Source organism: Hippopotamus amphibius, chromosome 5 (assembly GCF_030028045.1).
Source record: "Hippopotamus amphibius kiboko isolate mHipAmp2 chromosome 5, mHipAmp2.hap2, whole genome shotgun sequence".
In the NCBI taxonomy this organism is placed as follows: domain Eukaryota; kingdom Metazoa; phylum Chordata; class Mammalia; order Artiodactyla; family Hippopotamidae; genus Hippopotamus; species Hippopotamus amphibius.
In genome coordinates, this window is record NC_080190.1 from 70,481,278 (window position 1) to 70,504,091 (window position 22,814).

Here is a 22,814-nt window from a genome sequence, read left to right on the forward strand (position 1 = left end):
AACTACAAACAAGACAGGAACACAAACCACCCATCAGCACACAGACTATCTAAAGTCATATTAACCTCTCAGATATCCTAAAAAACACCACCTGACATGGCCCTGCTCATCAGAGAGAAAAGACACAGAGCCACACACTGGAAAGCAGACACCAGAGCCCCCCACCAGTAAGCCTACTCAAGACACTGGACAAATCCCATCACAGGGGGCAGAGGGAAGAAACAAGAGGAATTACTACTAGGCAGCATAGGGAAAGGAGACAGCAAATCCTATAAATTAGACAAAATGAGAAAACAAAGAAACACCATGCAGGCAAAGGAGCAGGAAAAAAATCCACAAGACCATATAAATGAAGAGGAAATAGGAAAATTGCCTGAAAAAGAATTCAGAGTAATGATAGTAAAGATGATCCAAAATCTCGATAACAAAATAGAGAAAATACAAGAAACAGTTAATAAGGATTCAGAAGAACTAAAGAGCAAACAAACAGTAATGGACAACAAACTAACTGAAATTAAAAATACTCTAGATGGTTTAAACAGCAGAATAACTGAGGCAGAAGAACAAATAAGTGAGTTGGAAGATAGAATGGGGGAAATAACTGACACAGAGCAGGAAAGAGAGAAGAGAATAAAAAGAATGGAAGACAGTCTCAGAGACCTTAGTGACAACATTAAGCACACCAACATTCGAATCATAGGCATCCCAGAAGAAGAAGAAAAAAAGAAATGGCCTGAGAAAATATTTGAAGAGATTATAGTGGAAAACTTCCCCAACATGAGAAAGTAAATAATTAATCAAGTCCAAGAAGCACAGAGAGTCCCATACAGAATAAACCCAAGGAGAAATGCACCAAGGTACATATTAATCAAACTAATGAAAATTAAACACAAAAAATATTAAAAGCAGCAAGAGAAAAGCAACAAATAACATAGAAGGGAAAACCCATCAGGATAACAGCTGATCTTTCTGCAGAAACTCTGCAGGCCAGAAGGGAGTGGCAGGATATACTGAAAGTCCTGAAAGAGAGAAACCTACAGCCAAGAATACTCTACCCAGCAAGAATCTCATTCAGATTCAACAGAGAAATCAAAAGCTTTACAAACGAGCAAAAATTAAGAGAATTCAGCACCACCAAACCAGCCTTACAACAAGTGCTTCAAGAAATTTTCTAAGTAGGAAACACAAGAGAAGGAAAAGACCTACAAAAACAAACCCAAAACAAGTAAGAAAATGGTAATAGGAGCACAATGTCAATAACACCTTAAATGTAAATGGATTAAATGCTCCAACCAAAAGACACAGACTGGCAGAATGAATACAAAAACAAGATCCTTATATATGCTGCTACAAGAAACCCACTTCAGACCAAGGGACACATATAGACTGAAAATAAAGGGATGGAAAAAGATATTCCATGCAAATGGAAGTCCAAAGAAAGCTGGAGTAGCAATACTCATATCAGACAAATTAGACTTTGAAGTAAAGACTGTTACAAGAGACAGGGAAGGACACTACATAAGATCAAGGGATCAATCCAAGAAGAACATATAAGAATTGTAAATATCTATGCACCCAACATAGGAGCACTTCAATACTTAAGGCAAATGCTAACAGCTATAAAAGGGGACATCGACAGTAACACAACAATAGTAGGAGACTTTAATACCCAACTTACATCAATGGACAGATCATCCAAACAGAAAATAAATAAGGACACACAAGCTTTAAATGACACATTAGACCATCTTGACTTAATTGATATTTATAGGACATTCCATCCAAAAACTACAGAATACATTTTCTTCCCAAGTGCACATAGAACATTTTCCAGGATAGATCACATCTTGGGTCACAAATCAAGCCTCAGTAAATTCAAGAAAATTGAAATCATATCAAGCATCTTCTCAGACCACAACACCATGAGACTAGATACCAATTACAAGAAAAAACTAAAAAATACAACCACATGGAGTCTAAGCAATACACTATTAAACAACCAAGAAATCACTAAAGAAATCCAAGAGGAAATCAAAAAATATCTAGAAACAAATGGCAACGAAAACACAACAACCCAAAACCAATGGGATGCAGCAGAAGCAGTTCTAAGAGGGAAGTTTATAGCAATACAGCCCTACCTTAAGAAACAAGAAAAATATCAAATAAACAGCCTAACCTTACGCCTAAAACAATTAGAGAAAGAAGAACAAAGAAACCCCAAAGGGAGCAGAAGGAAAGAAATAATAAAGATCAGATAAGAAATAAATGAAAAAGAAAGGAAGGAAACAATAGCAAAGATCTATGAAACTAAAAGCTGTTTCTTTGAGAAGATAAACAATATTGATAAACCATTAGCCAGAGTCATCAGGAAAAAAAGGGAGAAGACACAAATCAACAGAATTAGAAATGAAAAAGGAGAAGTAACAACGGACACCTCAGAAATACAAAACATCATGAGAGACTACTACAAGCAACTATATGCCAATCAATTGGATAACCTGGAAGAAATGGATAAATTCTTAGAAAAGTACAAACTTCCAAGACAGAACCCGGAAGAAATAGAAACTGTGAACAGACCAGTCACAAGTACAGAAATTGAGACTGTGATTAAAAATCTCCCAACAAAGGCCCAGAGCCAGATGGCTTCACAGGCGAATCCTTCAAATATTTAGAGAAGAGCTAACAGCTATCCTTCTGAAACTCTTCCAAAATATGGCAGAAAGAGGAACACTCCCAAACTCATTCTACGAGGGCACTATCACCCTGATACCAAAACCAGGCAAAGATGTCACAAAAAAAGAAAATTACAGGCCAATATCACTGATGAATATAGATGCAAAAATCCTCAACAAAATACTAGCCAACAGAATCCAACAGCACATTAAAAAGATCATACACCATGATCAACTGGGGTTTATCCCCAGAATGCAAGGATTCTTCAATATAGGCAAATCAATCAAGGTGATACATCATATCAACAAATTGAAGGGTAAAAACCATATGATCATCTCAATAGATGCAGAGAAAGCTTTCAACAAAATTCAACATCCATTTATGATAAAAGCTCTCCAGAAAATGGGCATAGAAGGAAATTATGTCAACATAATAAAAGCCATATATGAGAAACCAAAAGCCAACATCATTCTAAATGGGGAAAACCTGAAAGCCTTCCCTCTAAGAACAGGAACAAGATAAGGGTGCCCACTCTCACCATTATTCAACATAGTTTTGGAAGTTTTAGCCACAGCAATCAGAGAAGAAAATGAAATAGAAGGAATCCAAATTGGAAAAGAAGAAGTAAAATTGTCACTCTTTAAAGATGACGTGATATTATACATAGAAAACCCTAAAGACTCTACCAGAAAACTGCTAGCACTTATCAACGAATTTAGTAAAGTAGCAGGATACAAAATTAATGCACAGAAATCTCTTGCATTCCTATATGCTAACAATGAAAAAGCAGAAAGAGAAATTAAGGAAACTCTCCCATTTACCATTGCAACAAAAAGAATAAAATACCTAGGAATAAACCTGCCTGAGGAGGCAAAAGATCTGTATGCAGAAAACTATAAGACACTGATGAAAGAAATCAAAGATGATACAAACAGATAGAGAGACATACCATGTTCTTGGACTGGAAGAATCAACATAGTGAAAATGAGTATACTACCCAAAGCAATTTACAGATTCAACGCAATCCCAATCAAATTACCAATGGCATTTTCACAGAACTAGAACAAGAAATCTTATGATTTGTATGGAAACGCAAAAGACCCTGAATAGCCAAAGCAATCTTGAGAAGGAAAAATGGAGTTGGTGGAATCAGGCTTCCTGACTTCAAACTATACTAGAAGCCCACAGTGATCAAGACAGTATGGTACTGGCACAAAAATAGAAAGGAAGATCAATGGAACAGAATAGAGAACCCAGAGGTAAACCCAAGCACATATGGGCACCTTATCTTTGACAAAGGAGGCAAGAATATACAATGGAAAAAAGACAGCCTCTTCAATAAGTGGTGCTGGGAAAATTGGACAGCTACATGTAAAAGAATGAAATTACGAGGGAGGGAGGGAATACAGGGATATGTGTATAAAAACAGATGATTGAACTTGGTGTACCCCCCCAAAAATAATTAATTAATTAATTAATTTAAAAAACTTTTTGATAGTTTTAATAAACTTCTCAAGAATCAAAAAAAAAAAAAAGAATGAAATTAGAACACTTCCTAACACCATACACAAATACAAACTCAAAATGGATTAAAGACCTAAATGTAATGCCAGACACTATAGGCAAAATATTCTATGACATACATCAAAGCAAGATCCTTTTTGACCCACCTCCTAGAATAACGGAAATAAAATCAAGAATAAACAAATGGGACCTAATGAAACTTAAAAGCTTTTGCACAGTGAAAGAAACCATAAAGAACACATGAAGACAACCCTCAGAATGGGAGAAAGTACTTGCTAAGGAAGCAACTGACAAGGGATGAATCTCCAAAATATACAAGCAGCTCATGCAGCTTAATACCAAAAAAGCAAATAACCCAATCCACAAATGAAATTTAGGAAGACCTAATTAGACATTTCTCCAAAGAAGACATGCAGATGGCCAACAAACACGTGAAAAAATGCTCAACATCACTAATCATTAGAGAAACGCAAATCAAAGCCACAATGAGGTATCACCTCACACAGGTCAGAATGGCCATCATCAAAAAAATCTAGAAACAATAAATGCTGGATAGAGGATGGAGAAAGGGGAGCCCTCCTGCACTGTTGGTGGGAATGTAAGTTGGTACAGCCACTATGGAAAACAGTTTGGAGGTTCCTTAAAAAACTGAAACTGGAGCTACCATATGATCCAGTTATCCCACTACTGGGTATACCACCAGAGAAAACCATAATCCAAAAAGAAACATGTTCCATAATGTTCATTGCAGCACTGTTTACAATAGCCAGGACATGGAAGCAAACTGAATGCCCATCAGCAGATGAATGGTTAAAGAAGATGTGGCACATATATACAATGGAATATTACACAGCCATAAAAAGGAATGAAATGGAGCTATATATAATGAGGTGGATAGACCTAGAGTCAGTCATACAGAGTGAAGTAAGCCAGAAAGAGAAAAACAAATAGTGTATGCTAACTCATATATACGGAATCTAAAAAAAAAAAAAAAAAAGTACTGATGATCCCAGTGACAGGGCAAGAATAAGGATGCAGATGCAGAGAATGGACTTGAGGACACAGGGTTGAGGGGACGGGGGGTGAAGGGGAAGCTGGGACGAAGTGAGAAAAGAGCATAGACATACATACACTACCAACTATAAAATAGATAGCTGGTGGGAAGTTGCTGTATAACAAAGGGAGATCAACTCAATGATGGGTGATGCCTTAGTGGGCCAGGACAGGGAGAGTATGAGGGAGTCATGGGAGGCAGGGGATGTGGGGATATATGTATAAATACAGCTGATTCACTTTGCTGTACCTCAAAAGCTGGTAGAAAAGTGTAAAGCAATTGTATTCCAATAAAGAGCTTAAAAAAAAAAAAAAGAATTCATACCTAAATGGAATACTGTGATTCTGTTTATTTTTGAGCATTATGTGAGTGGAATTACACATTATATATGAATTGAGGTCTGGCTTCTCTTGGTCAATATTATACTTGAAAGATTAATCCACATTATTGTATGTAGCTGTAGTTCTATTTTCTTGTGATTGTTGTATTTTAGTATACCACAATTTATATATCAGTTTTCTTTCTAATAAGCATTTGGGTAGTTTCCAATTTAGGGCTTTATAGTCAATGCTGCTACAAATATTCTTGCACATTTCTCAGTTCACATACGAATGCATTCTTGTTGTATGTATATCTAGGAGTAGAATTGTTGAGTTTTGTTTGTCTTTAAATTACTAGATAATACCAAATTGATTTCCAAAGGAATATTATGAATTTATATTCCTTCAAATCAATAGTATGAGTTTCTCTACACTAACACAAATAACTGGACTTTAATTTTATCTCTTCTTTTGGTTGTAATTTGTTGGACCTTTAAGTTACATTTCCTTGATGACTAATGAAAGTGAACAACTTTTCAATTGTTGATTACACATTTAAATTTCCTCTTTATTCAAATCTATTATCTTTTTGGGGGGCATGTCTATATTTCTTTCATTGATTCTTAGTTCTTTACATTTTCTGTTTGTAACTTTTTTATTTGTTATACAATTCAAATATTGATTCTGACTTTAACTCATTTTTTATTACCAAATTCTTATGACCAAATATTAATTTTGGTGAACTTTATGTTCAGTAATTTTTGTGTTCTTAAAATGTTTATATACCTTGCAGTTATAAATATATTTATCTCAACTTCTAGATCCCTTTAGTGTTTTGTTTTTCATATTTTGTTCTACATTCATATGGAAATTATTTTTGAGTCATGTGAATGGAAGTTCAATTTTTCTTCTTTTTTTCTCAGATAAGGATACCCAATTATCTTATTACAATTTACCAAAAATATGTGCTTCTTCGCTTCTTAGCAGTGTTCCCACTGTCTTAAATTTGCATGTCCATACATACATGGTCTCTTGGCTACCTGAATTTGATTCCATTGGCCTATTTTTTGGTCCTTCCAACAATACCATACTATGCTGAATACTGTCACTTTATATTAAGGAATTATATCTGTATAACAAGTCTTGCCAAATTGTTCTTCCTCAAATGAATCTTGGTTAATTCTGGCTTCAATTTTCGTAAATAAATTAAGTAATCTTGACAAGAATTTTTAAAATTTATTATAATTTTAAACTATATGTAATTTGAGTAAAACTGACATCTTTACAAAGGAGACTTCCAAAACTGACCATAACATAGCTCTTCATTAATTTAGATACTTTTAAATTTCTCTAGATAATATTTCCTAGTTTGTTCAAATAGGTAGTATTTTACTTTTGTTTGATTTATTTCTAGATATTTTATATTTTGATAATATTTTAAATGGTATTTTTAACATTTAATTTTCAAGTATATGCTATTGCAATAGACTCATGAAATGTGTGTTTGTTTACTTTTATCCACTACCTTGCAAAAAGTTATATTAATTTGAAAATTATTGTGAATATGCTCTTGAATTTTGTACTAACAATCATATTATTTTGCAAAAGTGAAATTTTGTTTTCAATATCTGTATCTTTTCCTCTTGACTTATTTCACTGTCTAGGACCTCCAACATTGTATGGAAAATATAAAACTAAAAACTTGACAGAGTACTGAAGGGTCAGGTCTATAAGTACAGGCCCAGAACTGTAAATTTGCATTAGCACCAATTTATATTGTTGCATTTCTCTGATTCACTTGAAATTCCAAGCAAAAGAGCAGAGAGAAATATGTGATGGATCCCAGGTTGAGAATTTGCAGAAAAGAGCTGATAAATTAAAGATACTGTCAAGGGAGTACTTTGGATGGTCACCCATGGAATTCTGGCTCTACAGGAAAGCAAATGTTCTCATTTTGAAGAATATCAGTGGACTAAGAGAAAGGGAAGATTCAGATGTTTGTTTTTGTTTTAAGAAATTTTGAGATACAGTTAACATACAATAAACTGCATATATTTAGAGTGTACAGTTTGGTCAGATGAGGTCTTGATGGTGATGAATGGCCTAATGTTAGCTCTGGAATGAGGACTTTTAAAGAAGATGTTTTTTTCGGAAAGCTATGTTATTGAAGGGTAACGTTTAAGAAGTCGAGCACTTCTCAATAATTTATGATTAAGATAAAAACCTTTGAATTTAAGTATGTATCAAATTCTAGTTCCCTAATGTATGATGTAATAGTTGAGTCAATAATGATTTTATAATCCAATCTCTATTACTTAAAGAATAATTTTTCTGCTGTTAAAGAAAGAGTAGCTTTCTGTAATGTGCCCACTAAGAACAACTAGAAAGGCAGGCAGAATTTATTAAAACAAAAAGGACCCAAACAAAATTACTTATAGGCAATAGAGAAATAACATGGGAACCAGGCTTTAGAGAACAAGATTTCAGAGCAGTATATCTTGGAAAGATAAACCAGTATTCATCTACATTTTTTTAGTGTATGTGCCAATGATGGTTACCAGGTAATGAACTCAGATTCCAGATAAGTAGCTTGGAGATGTAGGTAGGAGGCAGGACAATTAAAGGAATAAAAAGATTAAAAATGGTAGGAACAGAAGACAGAGCTGACACTGCTCTATATAATGAATATTGTCCAGTCTGAACACCTTCAAGCAATGGACCATTTGATTTTGCTGTGGTGTTACATGTGTGGAATTCAAGAAAGTTTCAGTTGGCAGCTCTTGCCTGGAGTAAATAATGTGTTTGCAGTTGGTTGTCAGCTGAGCTACAGGCAACTCTAGTTGAAGTAAAGTAGGTATATAAATGTGACTCATTCTCATGACCATTAATGCTGTTTGTCGCCTAGGAACTCAGTTGAATCTGGTGACCAGAGAACTTATACAAGTCCTCTCCTGCATCACAGTCTTGAGGAAGTCAAATTTTTTCCTAACAGAACCAACATTGTAAGGTGTTGTACGACTTAGCCTCAAAGTCAGGTAGCATCACTTCTGCCACACACTGTTAGCTGAAACTGTCACAGTCCACCCAGATTCAAGAGGACGGGAAAACACCTTATCTCTCAATGAAAGGAATATTAAAACATTTAAAGACATGTTATAAACTACCACAAATACATACCTCATATCTCTTCAAGATATTTGGTGAATTACGAAGTTGTGCCAGGTGGAAGGGTAACAAGAGAAGCCTCTGAAAAGCATGAGATTGGCCATCTCATAGATGCTTCATCATTGGATATTAACATGATATAAATCTAGACCCTTATCATGCACCATGTGCATGTAAAAATCAATTCCTAATGGACTTTAGATATAAATGGGAAAGATAAAAATAAAGCTATTAGAATAAAGCATGTTATTATCTTCATAATCTTGAGGTACACAATTAGCCAGTACTAAATATAAGAAAAAATAATCATTTTAATTACATTGACGTATAAATTGTATTATATTAATATTAAGAAATTATTGATGGTATCACTAAAAGGCCCTGTTAATAAGGTGAAAGTCAAGCAAACAACCTAATAGAAAAGAAGCAATCTATTTGAAAAAATGGACAGAAGACTAAAGTAGGCATCTCACAATAGAGAATATTTAAAGAGTTAGTAGACATATGAAAAGGTGTTCAAGGTAATTACTAATCAAGAAAAATGAGAAATAAATCCATATTGTGATGACATTTACATGCTCTCCAGAATGGCCAAAATTACAATTCTAGCAATATAAAATTTTGGCAAATAAGTAGCGTAACTTAAATTGTCCTACAGTTTTGATGGGAATTTAAATTTGTATGACAACTTTGTAATAATCTTTGATATTATCTACCATAGCCAATTATGTACAGAGACAATGACCCAGAAATTCCACTCCTGGGTAGGTAATGAACAACTATGCACACATACATTCACCGAAAGGCAATGTACACAAATGTCCATGATAGCAACATTTGTGATAGTAAACAGCAAACAGAACCTTAAACATGCACGAACAGTAGAATGAATAAATAAGTGGTAGTATTTGGTGGTACAGTGGAATAATTTCACAGCAAGGAGAATGAATCAGAATTGTCATATTTTTGATGTGCTGATAATGTAACATTTCTTTATCTAAGTGCTTCTTGCATGGATTTGTTTCATGGAGCAAATGCCAGCATATGCCTCCTGGCAAAAAGCTTTTTTTATATGACTTCTAAGCCTCTATTGCCTTTTCCCAAAGTCTTCAATTCTTGTTTCAAATTATCTTTGCAATTTTTGTACACATGTCATAATAATAAAGATAAAAATAATAAGTAATAATAATGGCCATGGTAGTAGTAATAATAATAATAACAATAATAGCTAAAACTTAACATGATCCAGGTAGTGTTATAAGCACTTTTAACTCTTTATTCCTCACCCCAATCCTAATTGGTATACATGATTATTTCTCTATTTTACAGTTGAAGAAACTGAGTCACAGAGAGTTTAAATAATTTGCACAAGTTAACAACACTAGTAAGTTGCACAGCTGGATTTGAATTCAGACAGTCTGCATCTAGACTCCATTCATTCCAGCGTCACGTTACACTGCTGTATGTACACTTTGGCATCAATTAGGACAGTTAGAAACCAGATGCTTATAGGCATTAAAGTTTGGATAGAGTGGATAATATTTTACTCAGTTTACAGATGAGGAAACTTAAAACCAGACTATTTAAATGATTTTTAGACATCATACAGAGAATAAGGAATGGAGTCAGGATCAGAACTCAGTTCACATCAGATTTAGAACTCTATCTATGAACCATATTACAAATCTAAAGAAATTATTTCAAACTAAGAAAAATTAGGTGAAACTTGAAGATTTCCCCTAAGATCTGATCTTGGGAATATAGAAGGATCTTGGACCTGACCTTGCTCCCATGTCCTCCTAACCTCCCCCGCTTCCAACTCCCTCCAAAAGATTGGGTTCCTTAAAGCTATTAGGATTGCTTATTTCTCTTCCTATCCATCACCATCCCAAACTGACTTTCTTCTTGTGCTATATCTTTGTGATTTAAATTGTAAGGGAGTTTCTTATAATCTTGAGGAAGGCTACCTGACTTATGGAGAAGGCTACTGAAGCAGGGACACTGCTCCTTTGCCCTCGTCCATGAAGCAGTAGATGTCAGCTGGGTCAGGACCATGCATCCTAGCCACTCATTTCTTGCTACCTCTCAGGGAGTGGTGGTGAGTGTGAGCTTCATCTTTTGTGCCAAGGTAAAAAATACTTGCTCATTATAGTAGTAAGGGGAGTCCCGTAGGTGCAGTAAATGTCTTCATTCATTTTCCTCGAATATAGCAGAACATTATTCAGAGTGGATGTTCTTAGTGCATGTAGCATGACTGACAGTTTTATGCTCATCTCTTTATGAGTCCACAAGGTCATATAAATAAATAATTTTATTAACTGTTAGTCATCCTTTGGTAACCCTTGGGTGTGGTCCTATGGATCTTTGCTAATTCTTGCATAAGTATATAAGAAATCTATTTATTTTGGAGTCATTCAGGCAGAAGGAAAAGTAAGCTTAATTTGCTTTTTTTAAAATTTGACTTGTTTGTTTTCTTTCCCTTTCTCTTCTTCCTTTCTCCTCCTCTCTTCCTTCCTTTCTCTACTACTACTGAAATATAGTACATGAATCTAAAACGTATCTTTTGAATGTGAAGAAAGGAAGTAAAGATACGTTTATCTACAAAAAATAATTATAATGAAAATGCTTAAGAAATAGAACTACAGGCAAAATTTTAACCAATAAAACTCTTAAATTAAAATAGAAACAAAAAGCTAACTTTGTAGACTTAAGCATTTTATGGTTTTTACACAACTTACAGCTGAAATTAATTTTCTAGAACATGGCTCATTAACATTTTTATTGTTTGTCATATTTTAAAATAATATTGTTATGTACCACTGGATAAAATTAATAGTGCATTAAAATAGTCTCACCTTAAATCAGGGACAGTTTGCTGTAACTAGAATTTTCAATTCTCTAACGACTTTTTTCTCTGCTATGAAAAGAAAAAACTCATATTAAAATGATGTACGAGGGCAAAAGGAAATTTATGATCTAAACTTGCTGCAAATCATTTGTATTGATCTGTTTTGTTTCCATTCTGCTGAAGCTAATGGAAATCATTTGTCACCTGACTTGTCGCAGCTGATTTGAAAAAAAACACTGTACCATTTATCAGAACAGCTGAAGGTCTGGTACAAGTGTGCTTATGTCTGTAATCACCAAGATACATTCTATTTCTAAGGAAGCAGTGAATATTTGGCTATATTGCTCACAGGCTTAAACATAAATTAAATATTGATATGAACATATACCTAATATATTCTAATAAAACAGTGAATAGGGAACATGTATTGGCCAGTAGAATATTCTACTTATAAATAATATTTTAATAGTTTTTATGTTTCAAGACCTAAAACTAAAATATAATTATGTGATATTAACTATGGTAACATAATACACATAGAAATAAACATTGAACACCATTAGAGCAATGCATTTAAGGAAATAAGCTTTTTATCCTGACACAAATTCTGAGTTTGACTCTTCCCTTTGAAGAATATTTTTGGTGACTCAAACCTTAACCTTTAATCCTTACAATTTTGTAAATAATGTTTATTTCAAATTTATTTACATGAAAAGAAAAGATGTATATGTTTGTTTAATACGAGAAATCAATAAAAGTTGGCCTTGAGCAGCCAATTTTGTAATTTTCAAATTCTCATAAGATGTGTCATCCCTCCACCTCGGCCCGTATACTTCAGCTCAAGGTCAGAGGAGAATTTGTCTCACAAATCTTATGTAACATTCTTTCAAGTTGTTAAAGAGCAGAAGTCATTGTATGAAAGATTATTTAAACTTTGTCATGGCATTCCATGGTACCAAATTATCTTGTAGCGGAGCAACATTTACCCGTGAGTTAAACTCACATACAAAGCAGCACTATGGAGCCCAGGAAAAGAATGAGCAAGTTCCAGATTGCACTGGCACTTTAATACACATAATGTATATCCCTATGTATTTTCTAACGCACTACTTTTTCCTCTATCTCCTTTCCTTACCTATTAATTGAGGAGTATAATTTGAGCACGCAGTTACAGAATTTGCATGTATGTCCTAAAATTGATGATGCTGAGAGTACGGTTCATTCACTTGTTCATTCCTTATTCATCCAATAAATGTTTATCAAGTACTTTTAGAAACCAGAAAATCTGACGGGTTTGGGGATACAAAGGTGTAGAAAAAGGAGACACTGTCTATGTTCTTTAAGAATTTAGATTTGAGCAAGGTAAGGATATAATTCATTCTAGAGATTTTTCTTTTCTGATGACAAGTTCATGACATAAGGCAATTTGATAAGAAAGAAAACCAATAAGCTAATTCAGGCTGGTCTTGAAATTTGGCCCCCGGTCATCTAATTACTTAATAGCACATTTGGGTCAAAATTCTTATACAGGCTAATTATGTTCTTCTGAGCAGCTAGAAAATTGTGAGCCCTTGAGGACAAGTATTTTAAGTTTTTCATCTTTATCTCTGTTACATATTCAGTTCATGTTTGTTGAACATATAAATGAATGAATTGATGAATGCTGCCAGTTCCCCCCTCATGGTTTGGCATTCCCTTTGTGTTTAAAATTATAGGGGAAGAAAAACAATGATATTTGCAAAATTGTCCAATTGTGCTAAATAAAATTTTAAAATTTGTATTACTTCATGACATTTTTGTATCACTCTAGTACAATCTGTAGACCTCAGACTAAATCTGCCTGTGTCTTGGTCAGATCTCATTCATTCATCAATTCATTTCTTTATTCAACAAACATTGACCACTTACTAGTAGTTGAGTGCACTGATGGGGATAGAGAAAAGAATTACAGAAGGCTCTGCCCTGAGGAATTCAGTGTACTGAAGAACACAGTCATGGATAGAAAAAACTATATTATACAACATAATGTGTGATCTTACAAAATTATAAACAAAATTCTTTGAGTATAGAAAAAAGGAAACAAACTGTTTGTAAAACTCCAGAAAAGCTTCACAATGTACAAAAATCTGTATGTGTAAAGAGGTATTTTGTGGTTAGATGGTGAAGGACATTTTTTTAAATGCCACATTAAGAAATCTTGGCGGGGAATGAATCGGGAGATTGGGATTGCCATATATACATTACTAATAAGAAAAAAAATACCAAACTGTACACTCTAAATATATGCAGTTTATTGTCTGTTAACTGTATCTCAATAAAAGTTCTTAAAAAAAAAAAGAAATCTTGGGGCTTTCTAGGTGGCACAGTGGTTAAGAATCTGCCTGCCAATGCAGGGGATATGGGTTCGAGTCTTGATCTGGGAAGATCCCTCATGCCTTGGAGCAACTAAGTCCATGTGCCACAACTATTGAGGCTGCACTCTAGAGCCCGTGAGCCACAACTGTTGAGCCTGTGTTGCAATTACTGAAGCCCATGTGCCTAGAGCCTGTGCTCTGCAACAAGAGAAGCCACGGCAATGAGGAGCATGCACACCACAACAAAGAGTAGCCCCTGCTCACCACAACTAGAGAAAGCCCGTGTGCAACAACAGAGACCCAACACAGCCAATAAATAAATAAATAAATAAATTTTTTAAAAAAGAATTAAAAAAAAGAAATCTTATATTTTTGCTTTGGGAAATAGTATCAATAGAGATTTTGAAGAAGAGGAGAAGAAAATTTTTTAAAAATTAAAAAAATGAATCATATGCTTAAATAATCAACAAATAATTTAGAAAAAAAAAGAAAAAATACAAAACAGGAAAAAAATATAAGTATACCCATTCTACTACCAATCTATAACCTGCAGATACCCTGTGCTAACATTTAGGGTATATGTTATTGCAGAATATGTTTCTAACATTTGATTCCAATATCACTCTTTTGATGTTGCAATGTGGACTCATATACATGCTCTTTGTACTTTATGCATGCAAGTAATGATGTATTTATTTCAATATTCATTGACATAGAAAGATGTTCCTTAATGCTGAGTGATGTTAAAATTGAAAAGTGGATTTTACATGTAAAATATTTAATGATTAGGAAATACAACTCCAATGAAGGTAATAAACATATAATAAAGTCATAGAATAAGTCAGTGTAATTAAATCATGTAGACAGATCAATGATATAGAACTAAGAATTAATAAATATACCCATATATAAAGACATGACATTGAATGCAGAGTGGGGAGCAGATTATTCAAAAAAGATTACTGGGACAACAAGATACTCATCAGGAAAAAAGGCAAAGTTTATACCCACTCCGCTCCTTACATAAAATGATATCCAGATGGATCAAAAATGTAAAAAACAAAACAGAAGAGAGCTATTGTTGGGTTCTAGGAGATTACACAGGAGCTTTTTCTTCTGTATATAATGATCTTATATGGAAAAGGCTTTCCAATTATGACACAAAACTAAGACATCAGAAAATAAAAGATTGTTAGTTTGCTTACATCTTTAAAAATTTTGTACCTGGAAATGAACTAAATGTACTAAACAAAAAAACAAACAAAAATCCTGAAAAATGCTTATAACACAATGCACAAAAATATAATTAATCTTTCAACATACTACATTCCTTCAAGTGATTTATATGCTTTTATATACTTAAACTAAATTTTTAATAATTATTTTATTTGAACACATTTAGACATAGCAAACAAGAATCAGGGTTCTAAGGATGACATCTACAAATGGACGATGCCTTAGAGGACTGGGGCAGGGAGGGTGGGGGGGGACTCGAGGGGGGGCGTCAAGGAAGGGAAGGAATACAGGGATATGTGTATAAAAACGTTGATTGAACCTGGTGTACCCCCCAAAAAAAAAAAAAAAAAAAAAAACCGATTTACTCCAAGTGATTGGTTTTATAATTCTATTTCTTGGGAATAAGTGGGTTATATGATGCCATCAGACACAAAGGGACCTAACAAATCATTTTCAAGAATTTGTATCTGCTCTACAACAAAATGAATCAATTATACTCCAATAAAGTTCTGAAAAAAAATAAAAAATATAGCCAAAAAAAAAAGAATTTGTATCTGAAAACATGTTTGTTTAGGCTTGCTCAAAAACTGCAAAGTGTCATTTTGGAAATATTAACAGTTTAATGGATATTGAAAGAGCAGTCAATTTAACTTTCTGATTTGCCTGGTAATTGCCACAATATCCAGACTCACTTTTTAATCTCACACTTAGAATACTTCTAAACCTCCTGAAATTCTAAAGGAAATGCAATGCTTGCAGGTGAGATTAGGATCTGAAAGTCCAGACAGAATAGCTTTGTCTGTTCAGTAGCCTCTTCTTGTGCTTCTGGTATGAACTACTTTTTTTAGTGTGGTCACAGCCATATCATTCAAACCCAGAAACAGACCAAGAAATTATTTCAATTTGGGGATAAAATTTTTGATGTCATGGTGGTCAGCATTTTGCCTATTTCTTGTTTATTATTTTCTGTTTGCTTGTTTGTTTTATGTATAATACCAGAAACTTCATTTTAAAACCAGTGAGAGAATTTATAATTTATTTTACAGTAAAAACTTTCTTGCTTTTTTTCTTAGAAGAAAATTGATATCTTTTGATTGTTTGCTAATTTTGCTCTTCCTAAAACCGATAATATATTTTTATTTATGTACTATAGCTATTTACTAAAGAGTTTTCTATCTCTAGAATCGGATATAACTACCATTTTTTCACTTTTTGTATCTACACATGGAATGACAGTTTTTTTCCCTTTTGTTTTTGAATGACAGTTTTGCTATAGTTTTACTTTACATGTAAGATATTCTACTCCTCCTGAAAAGATGTTTTCTTTTAAATTCATTTTTTGCAAAGTAAGAACATTATACATTGATGGTTTTTTCTCAAAAGAATAATAACTGAGATAAGGGGCTGAGTGATTATAAGACAACATCTGCTTGAGGTAAAAGTACCTAAGTAGATTAGATTCAGAATCCCTGCCTGCCATGTAATAGGATCTTACCTCTATTCCTCTCTATGAGACGCTAATAGCCTTTTCTTGCTGTTTCTCTCTATGAAACTCTAAGAGCCTTTTCTTGTATTTTCAAGCTGATAGGAAGTTCTTATTGAAGTGTAACATACCTATAAAAGTGTACACGTTATAGATATATTGCTCAATAAATTATCACAAATGTAACCCCTTCAGTAATCAGCACTGAGATTAAGAAACAGAATGCTACCAGTGTTCTAAAAGTACCCCTTCCTGACATTACATTTCCCAAGGGTAACGTTATATAAATATAATCATACATATGTACATTTCTTGTCTGACTTCTGCTCCATCGATTCATCCATATTGTTGTGTATAGTTGTAGAGTGTTCATTATAATTTTTGAATAGTAGTTCATTGTGTGACTTCCACAGAATTAATATATTTGTTCTCCTGTTTATATTTACTGCTCACCTCTCCTGCCTACTGTTTTAATGTCATGTTTTACTACCCACCAAGTGGCACTACTTTTCAGATGCTGCTAGGTAGTGCCTATCAAAGCTTTACTGTCTAGAATTTCTTACCTTTTCCCTGCTGTTTCTTTCTGGCAGCTGGGTCACAGAATAATAGTTGATCCTCCTGGAAATACCAGCCTTTTAGATTTATAGTCCTCTTTTTCTTAATCCTCAAGTGCTCAGAAGTAAGGAGTGTTGAAGCTATGTTGAGGTGAGTTCAAAAGCAACTTACTGTGTTATGAAAAGCCACTTCCTTGCAATAGACAGGTCCTGCCACTGAGTCCAGGCTATTTTTCTAGATCATGTACCTTTTCTAGATCATGTAAAGCCTCCATGGTAGCATATTCTAGCTCCCACCCACCCCAAAACACCTGAATACTCTTCATTTTCACCAGGACAGGTTAAGGAAAACAGGACGTAGGGATGCAAACATTTTCCAAGATATTATAAAACAGGTATTTCCTCACGGAACTGGTTAAAGATGAAGTAACTCTGTTTCCTAAAAGCTGTGGAGAAAGATTCTGCCTTTGGGGTGGTCAAGAAATTAAAAGAGTAAGTACTAGACTAATTTAAGAAATTAAGAGAAGAAGTACTAGAGATTTGCACCAGGACAGAGACAGGGACATACATTGTCTCCAAAGTCTTAGAAATGCCCCCCTCCCCTGCCTTGTACTTCTTTCTGTTTACATAGGAATATTTTAGTCATCCTTCTTCAAAGTTGTAGAGATCCTAATTTTGTACAAATTCTGTAAAGAGGCTCATTATTTCATTTTCAAATCCATTAATCTATCTAATCATTTCAATGATGCCAAATAAATTATATAATTTTGCAGTAACATTCTGGCACCTGTATTACTATGTATTTGTTTGTCACTTGTATTATTTAGTTTAGGATAGAAACTCAGTTGTAAAAAAAATATCCGTACAGAAACAAACAGACTGACATGAAAGAAAGTACTGCTCATAGAAGATAACAGTAGGTAATAATTATTCTCTGTATATTTGTGACATTACATTTGTTTTGGCTAAGAAAACTTAGAATTTTTTTCTACCCAGTACTTTTGTGCAAAGCTTTGCTTAAAATGTCTATTGTTTTCTTTCTTGCACAGAGCCCTCATAATAAATCAACTTTGAGTGTCTTTGAGAAAAATAATAAATCCAGTGTCTTTTACTATATATAGGAAATATAGTTTTGTTTCCCCAAGAACCTTGTGATCATTATGTCTCCAATGCTTAGTGGACAACCACATTGAAGGTATGGCTTTTTATGACATTGTTTATGTCAATTGGAAGGTAACTGATTGTTGTTAGATACTAATAATTGCACACTATCCTTTAAGTCCCACAGCTTCATCTTGGCTATAGGAAATCATTTCAATATTGCGTGCCCCTGAAAGAACATTAGGGACATCACAGTGATGATCTGTCAATTCTTTGATTCTAAGAGAGGTGCACATCTATCAATGCCAGTGTCTTTTATCTTGGTGTGAGTCTTTCCTTTTGATGTACTTTCAGAGCCCTCATTTAATAACATTTAAGTGTTTCAATCAGATGAGATTACTAGAGTTTTCTGAGAAGCCATGTCAAAGTGTTAATATCAGTTCTTATACTATCTAAACTTATTAGTAGATCTCTGAATTTCTGGTATCAATAATGACATTTGTCTGGATATAGTCTACATTTTAATTCCAAAACATTTGCCTTGCCCTTTCTGCTACTTTGGGGGGGGGGGGGGTATTACACTTTAAAGCAGAAAAAAAACCCTGCCCTTTAAACAGTTATCATGGATGTACCTGGCCTTATTTTGTAGGGATGACCAAGTGCAGAAAGATTTCCTGGAAAGTAAGTTATAATTAGCTTATTTTATCAGCAATTCTGATCTCAACATCATATTTAGCACTTTTATTCAGCACATTAACTCAGAATTTATGTGGCCAATGTGGATAATTTGTAAGTCTATCCTCTGAAACAATATAACTGAATTCATTGATCATTTACTCATGTTCCTTAGTAAAAGTCTCAGAAAAAATGTTAGCCATCTATGGAACAATGTTCATCACAACATCTGTGGAAATGTTGTATTTGGAAGGAATTCCTTACCCTTAGTTTGAGGTTCAGCTTTGAATATATTGTGAAAGGCACTTTGGAAAATACTAGTTTCAGGTTATAATGACACAAATATCAGAAATTGGTAAAAAGGAACTGAATACTTTTGCAATAGGTATTATTTTAAGTGCTTCATATGGATTATGAAACTTTTTTTTTTCAAAATTTTTCTTTATTGGCGTTTAATTGCTTTACAGTATTGTGTTATTTCTGCTGTACAACAAAGTGAATCTGCTCTATGTATACATATATCCCCATCCCCTCCCTCGTGAGCCTCCCTCCCACCCCTTTAGGTCTTCACAAAGCATCAAGCTGATCTCCCTGTGCTCTGAAGCACACTAGCTATCTATTTTACATTTGGTAGCATACATATGTGAATGCTACTCTCTCACTATGTCCCAGCTTCCCCTTGCCCCCCATGTCTTAAAGATGTATAAAATTGGTTCTATTGTTAGAGGAAATAAATAAACAGTTAAAAATATTGCCCAGGATCACACAGTTAGCTAAGAGTCAGAACCCTTATATGAACCTGAGCAGTTCTTAGATGATAGCATACTTCTTTAAAAAGTATAGTATATCATTTGCTACTTAGAATGCTGTCCATGAACTAAATCTGTGAACTTGTTAGAAATGCACTGAGAGTGCTGGGTTTTTATACTGTGTGTCAATATTATGTGGGCAAAGGCCCTTGGAGATGGTTTCCTTCCTAATACACAGAAAGGCTTCTCTAGGGGAAAGTCCTTACTGCTGCACTACTTTTTTTTTGCTTATTTTCTTTGTGTCCTGCCTGGAGCATGTACTTAAACTCTGATGGTTTGGCATCTAATTTGAAGTCAAAAGGCAGCAAGCAGAAGGAAAAAAAGCCAAGACACTAAAAATTGTGAGAAGAGAACATTGAAGAAGCCTAGGATACTGATGTCATTAAGACAGAATTCCTATCCTAAGTTGTCGACCTATAGCATTCTTATGAGAAAAATAAACCTTTATTTCATTTATTTACCATTATCAAGTTCACATTACTTTTAGCCAAATTCATGTATCAGTGTCATAAGCAACATGGTTTTGGCCCACCGCAAGTAGCTTATACTGTAGTTTAGGAGATTAAACAAAAACTAATGAGTAAGTTTAAAGTAAAGTTGAACATATGAGATGAATTAATTGATTAGTTGTGTAATGTGGAGTATATCTGTTCATGTCAGAATATTATCACTAAGCATTAGAACAATCAAAAAGTGATTCAAAGGAAAGATAGATCTCTGGCTAAACTTTGTGTAGAGGGTATACTTTGGATAGGTTTTGGAGAGAACTGACCTTCTATGATTTGGGAACACAATCAGTAAAGGCAGGCATGTGGGAATGGGCACATGTTTTTATAGATAAAACTGATCCTAGTATTACACTGTCGACTGATGTGAAATAAAGTTTGTAGGTGATGGGAGGTGAGATGGAAACACATAATGGATAGCTTTGAGATCTAGCCATAGGAATGTTGGTGAGAATGTAAGTTGGTGCAGCCACTATGGAAAACAGTATGGAGGTTCCTCAGAAAACTAAAAATAGAGCTACCATATGATACAGCAATCCCACTCCTGGGCATATATCCAAATAAAACTATGATTAAAAAAGATACACGTACCCCTAGGTTCATAGCCCCACTATTCACAATAGCTAAGACATGGAAGCAACCTAGCTGTCCATTGACAGATGAATGGATAAAGAGGATGTGGAATAATATGCAGCCATAAAAAGAATGAAATAATGCCATTTTTGCGGCAACATGGATGGACCTAGAGATTATCATACTAAGTGAAGTAAGTCAAAAAGAGAAAAACAAATACCATATGATATCACCTATATGTGGAATCTAAAATATGACACAAATGAACTCATATATGAAACAGAAACAGACTCACAGACATAGAGAACAGACTTGCAGTTGCCGAGGGGGAGGTGGGGTGGGGGAAGGGATGGATTAGGAGTTTGGGGTTAGCAGATGAATATGTATTGAATGGATAAACAACAAGGTCCTACTGTACAGCACAGGGAACTATATTCAATATCTTGTGATAAACCATAATGGAAAAAATATTAAAAAAGAATGTGTATATACGTATAACTGAATCACTTTGCTGTACAGCAGAAATTAATACATTTAAATCAACTATACTTCAATTAAAAAAGTAATGATGCTTTATCCAAATAAGGATGGTTATTATACTATTTGTAGTAAAGTTTCACTCAATAAAATTTTATCTATGAAAGGAATCTAATACAAAAATTTTAATCAGCATTATATCAGATTACTTCATTTCATTTTTGGTGGTACTAAAATGTCCAGTAGGGTTATGATGTTAAATTCCTTTGGCTGGATCTCAAAGCTATCCATTATGTGGTTCCATCTGAAAGCCAGAGTGGTTAGGATACATAGAGAAGAGGGAAAAATAAAACCAGAAGAGGCTAGGAAGGAGACAAATCCCACAGAATCTTCTAGGCCATGTTAATAATGTGGATCTTTGTCCTAAGAATAACGGAAATGTAATAGTAGATTTTATAAGTGAAGATTGTATAATTAGATTTGCTTTTGAAAGATAGCTCTAGCTACAGTGTGGAACTATATGAAAGGGGATTAAAGACCAAATGCAGTAAAACACATAAGGAGATATTTTTAGCAATCTTAGTTAGAAGTGATCATAGTTTGTACTGACATTTTGTAGCTAAGAAATAAAGGAAAATAAAGAAATTCAAGCGATATTTTAGAGCCAAAACAAGAGAGCTTGGTCATAGATGGGGTATGTGGAGTGAAAAAGAAAGACATTAAAGCTACCTCCTGAAAGATGTCAGTGCCATTTACTGAGATGTGGAAACAGTGGAGGAGGCTCCGTCCAGTTTGAGATGTGTAGCTCATTAGCTCAGCTTTCAGCATGTTGGGTCTTTTGAACCTGTGGCATTTGAAAAGAAATGTAAAAACATGTTGTTGCATGTGGGAAACTGAAGATGACCTCGTGTTCGATAATTGCTTTAGAAATCATTTTCTGAGCTTTGTGTTGAACCGCCCATGGCACTATTTTTAAAAAGACAGACTGCTAAACTTTTTAAATTTAACAGGCTAAAATATACATGCAGTGGCTGCTGTTGGCAGATGGTACCCTTCAAATTCCTTTCCCACCCTTTATCAGGTATCAAGCATAGGTCCTTTACGTTTTACAGCTCTGCTCTTCCTCAGAGAACTGACCAGGCTACACTCTGGAGGCCTGAAAGGGCCATACTCCTCCCCTCATCCTCCAAACACATTACAGAGCCCCTGGCAAGATCAAGCTGAGGCTACGCTTCATTAAATGGACATCTTTGTTTAATTTTTTGCCCCATCCTGTCTTGCTTTCCTTACGTCTTTACAGAGCACCTGAGTTAAGAATCCCCATATAGATTATGATTCTAGGGAATTCAACATAAGATAATTTCAAGCAGTTTTTTCCCAAAAGGATTTAAGCAAATTGAAAGCCACTTTAAATATTTTTTAAATAAGTCCTTATCAACAGAACCCTGTGGCTCCACTCTAG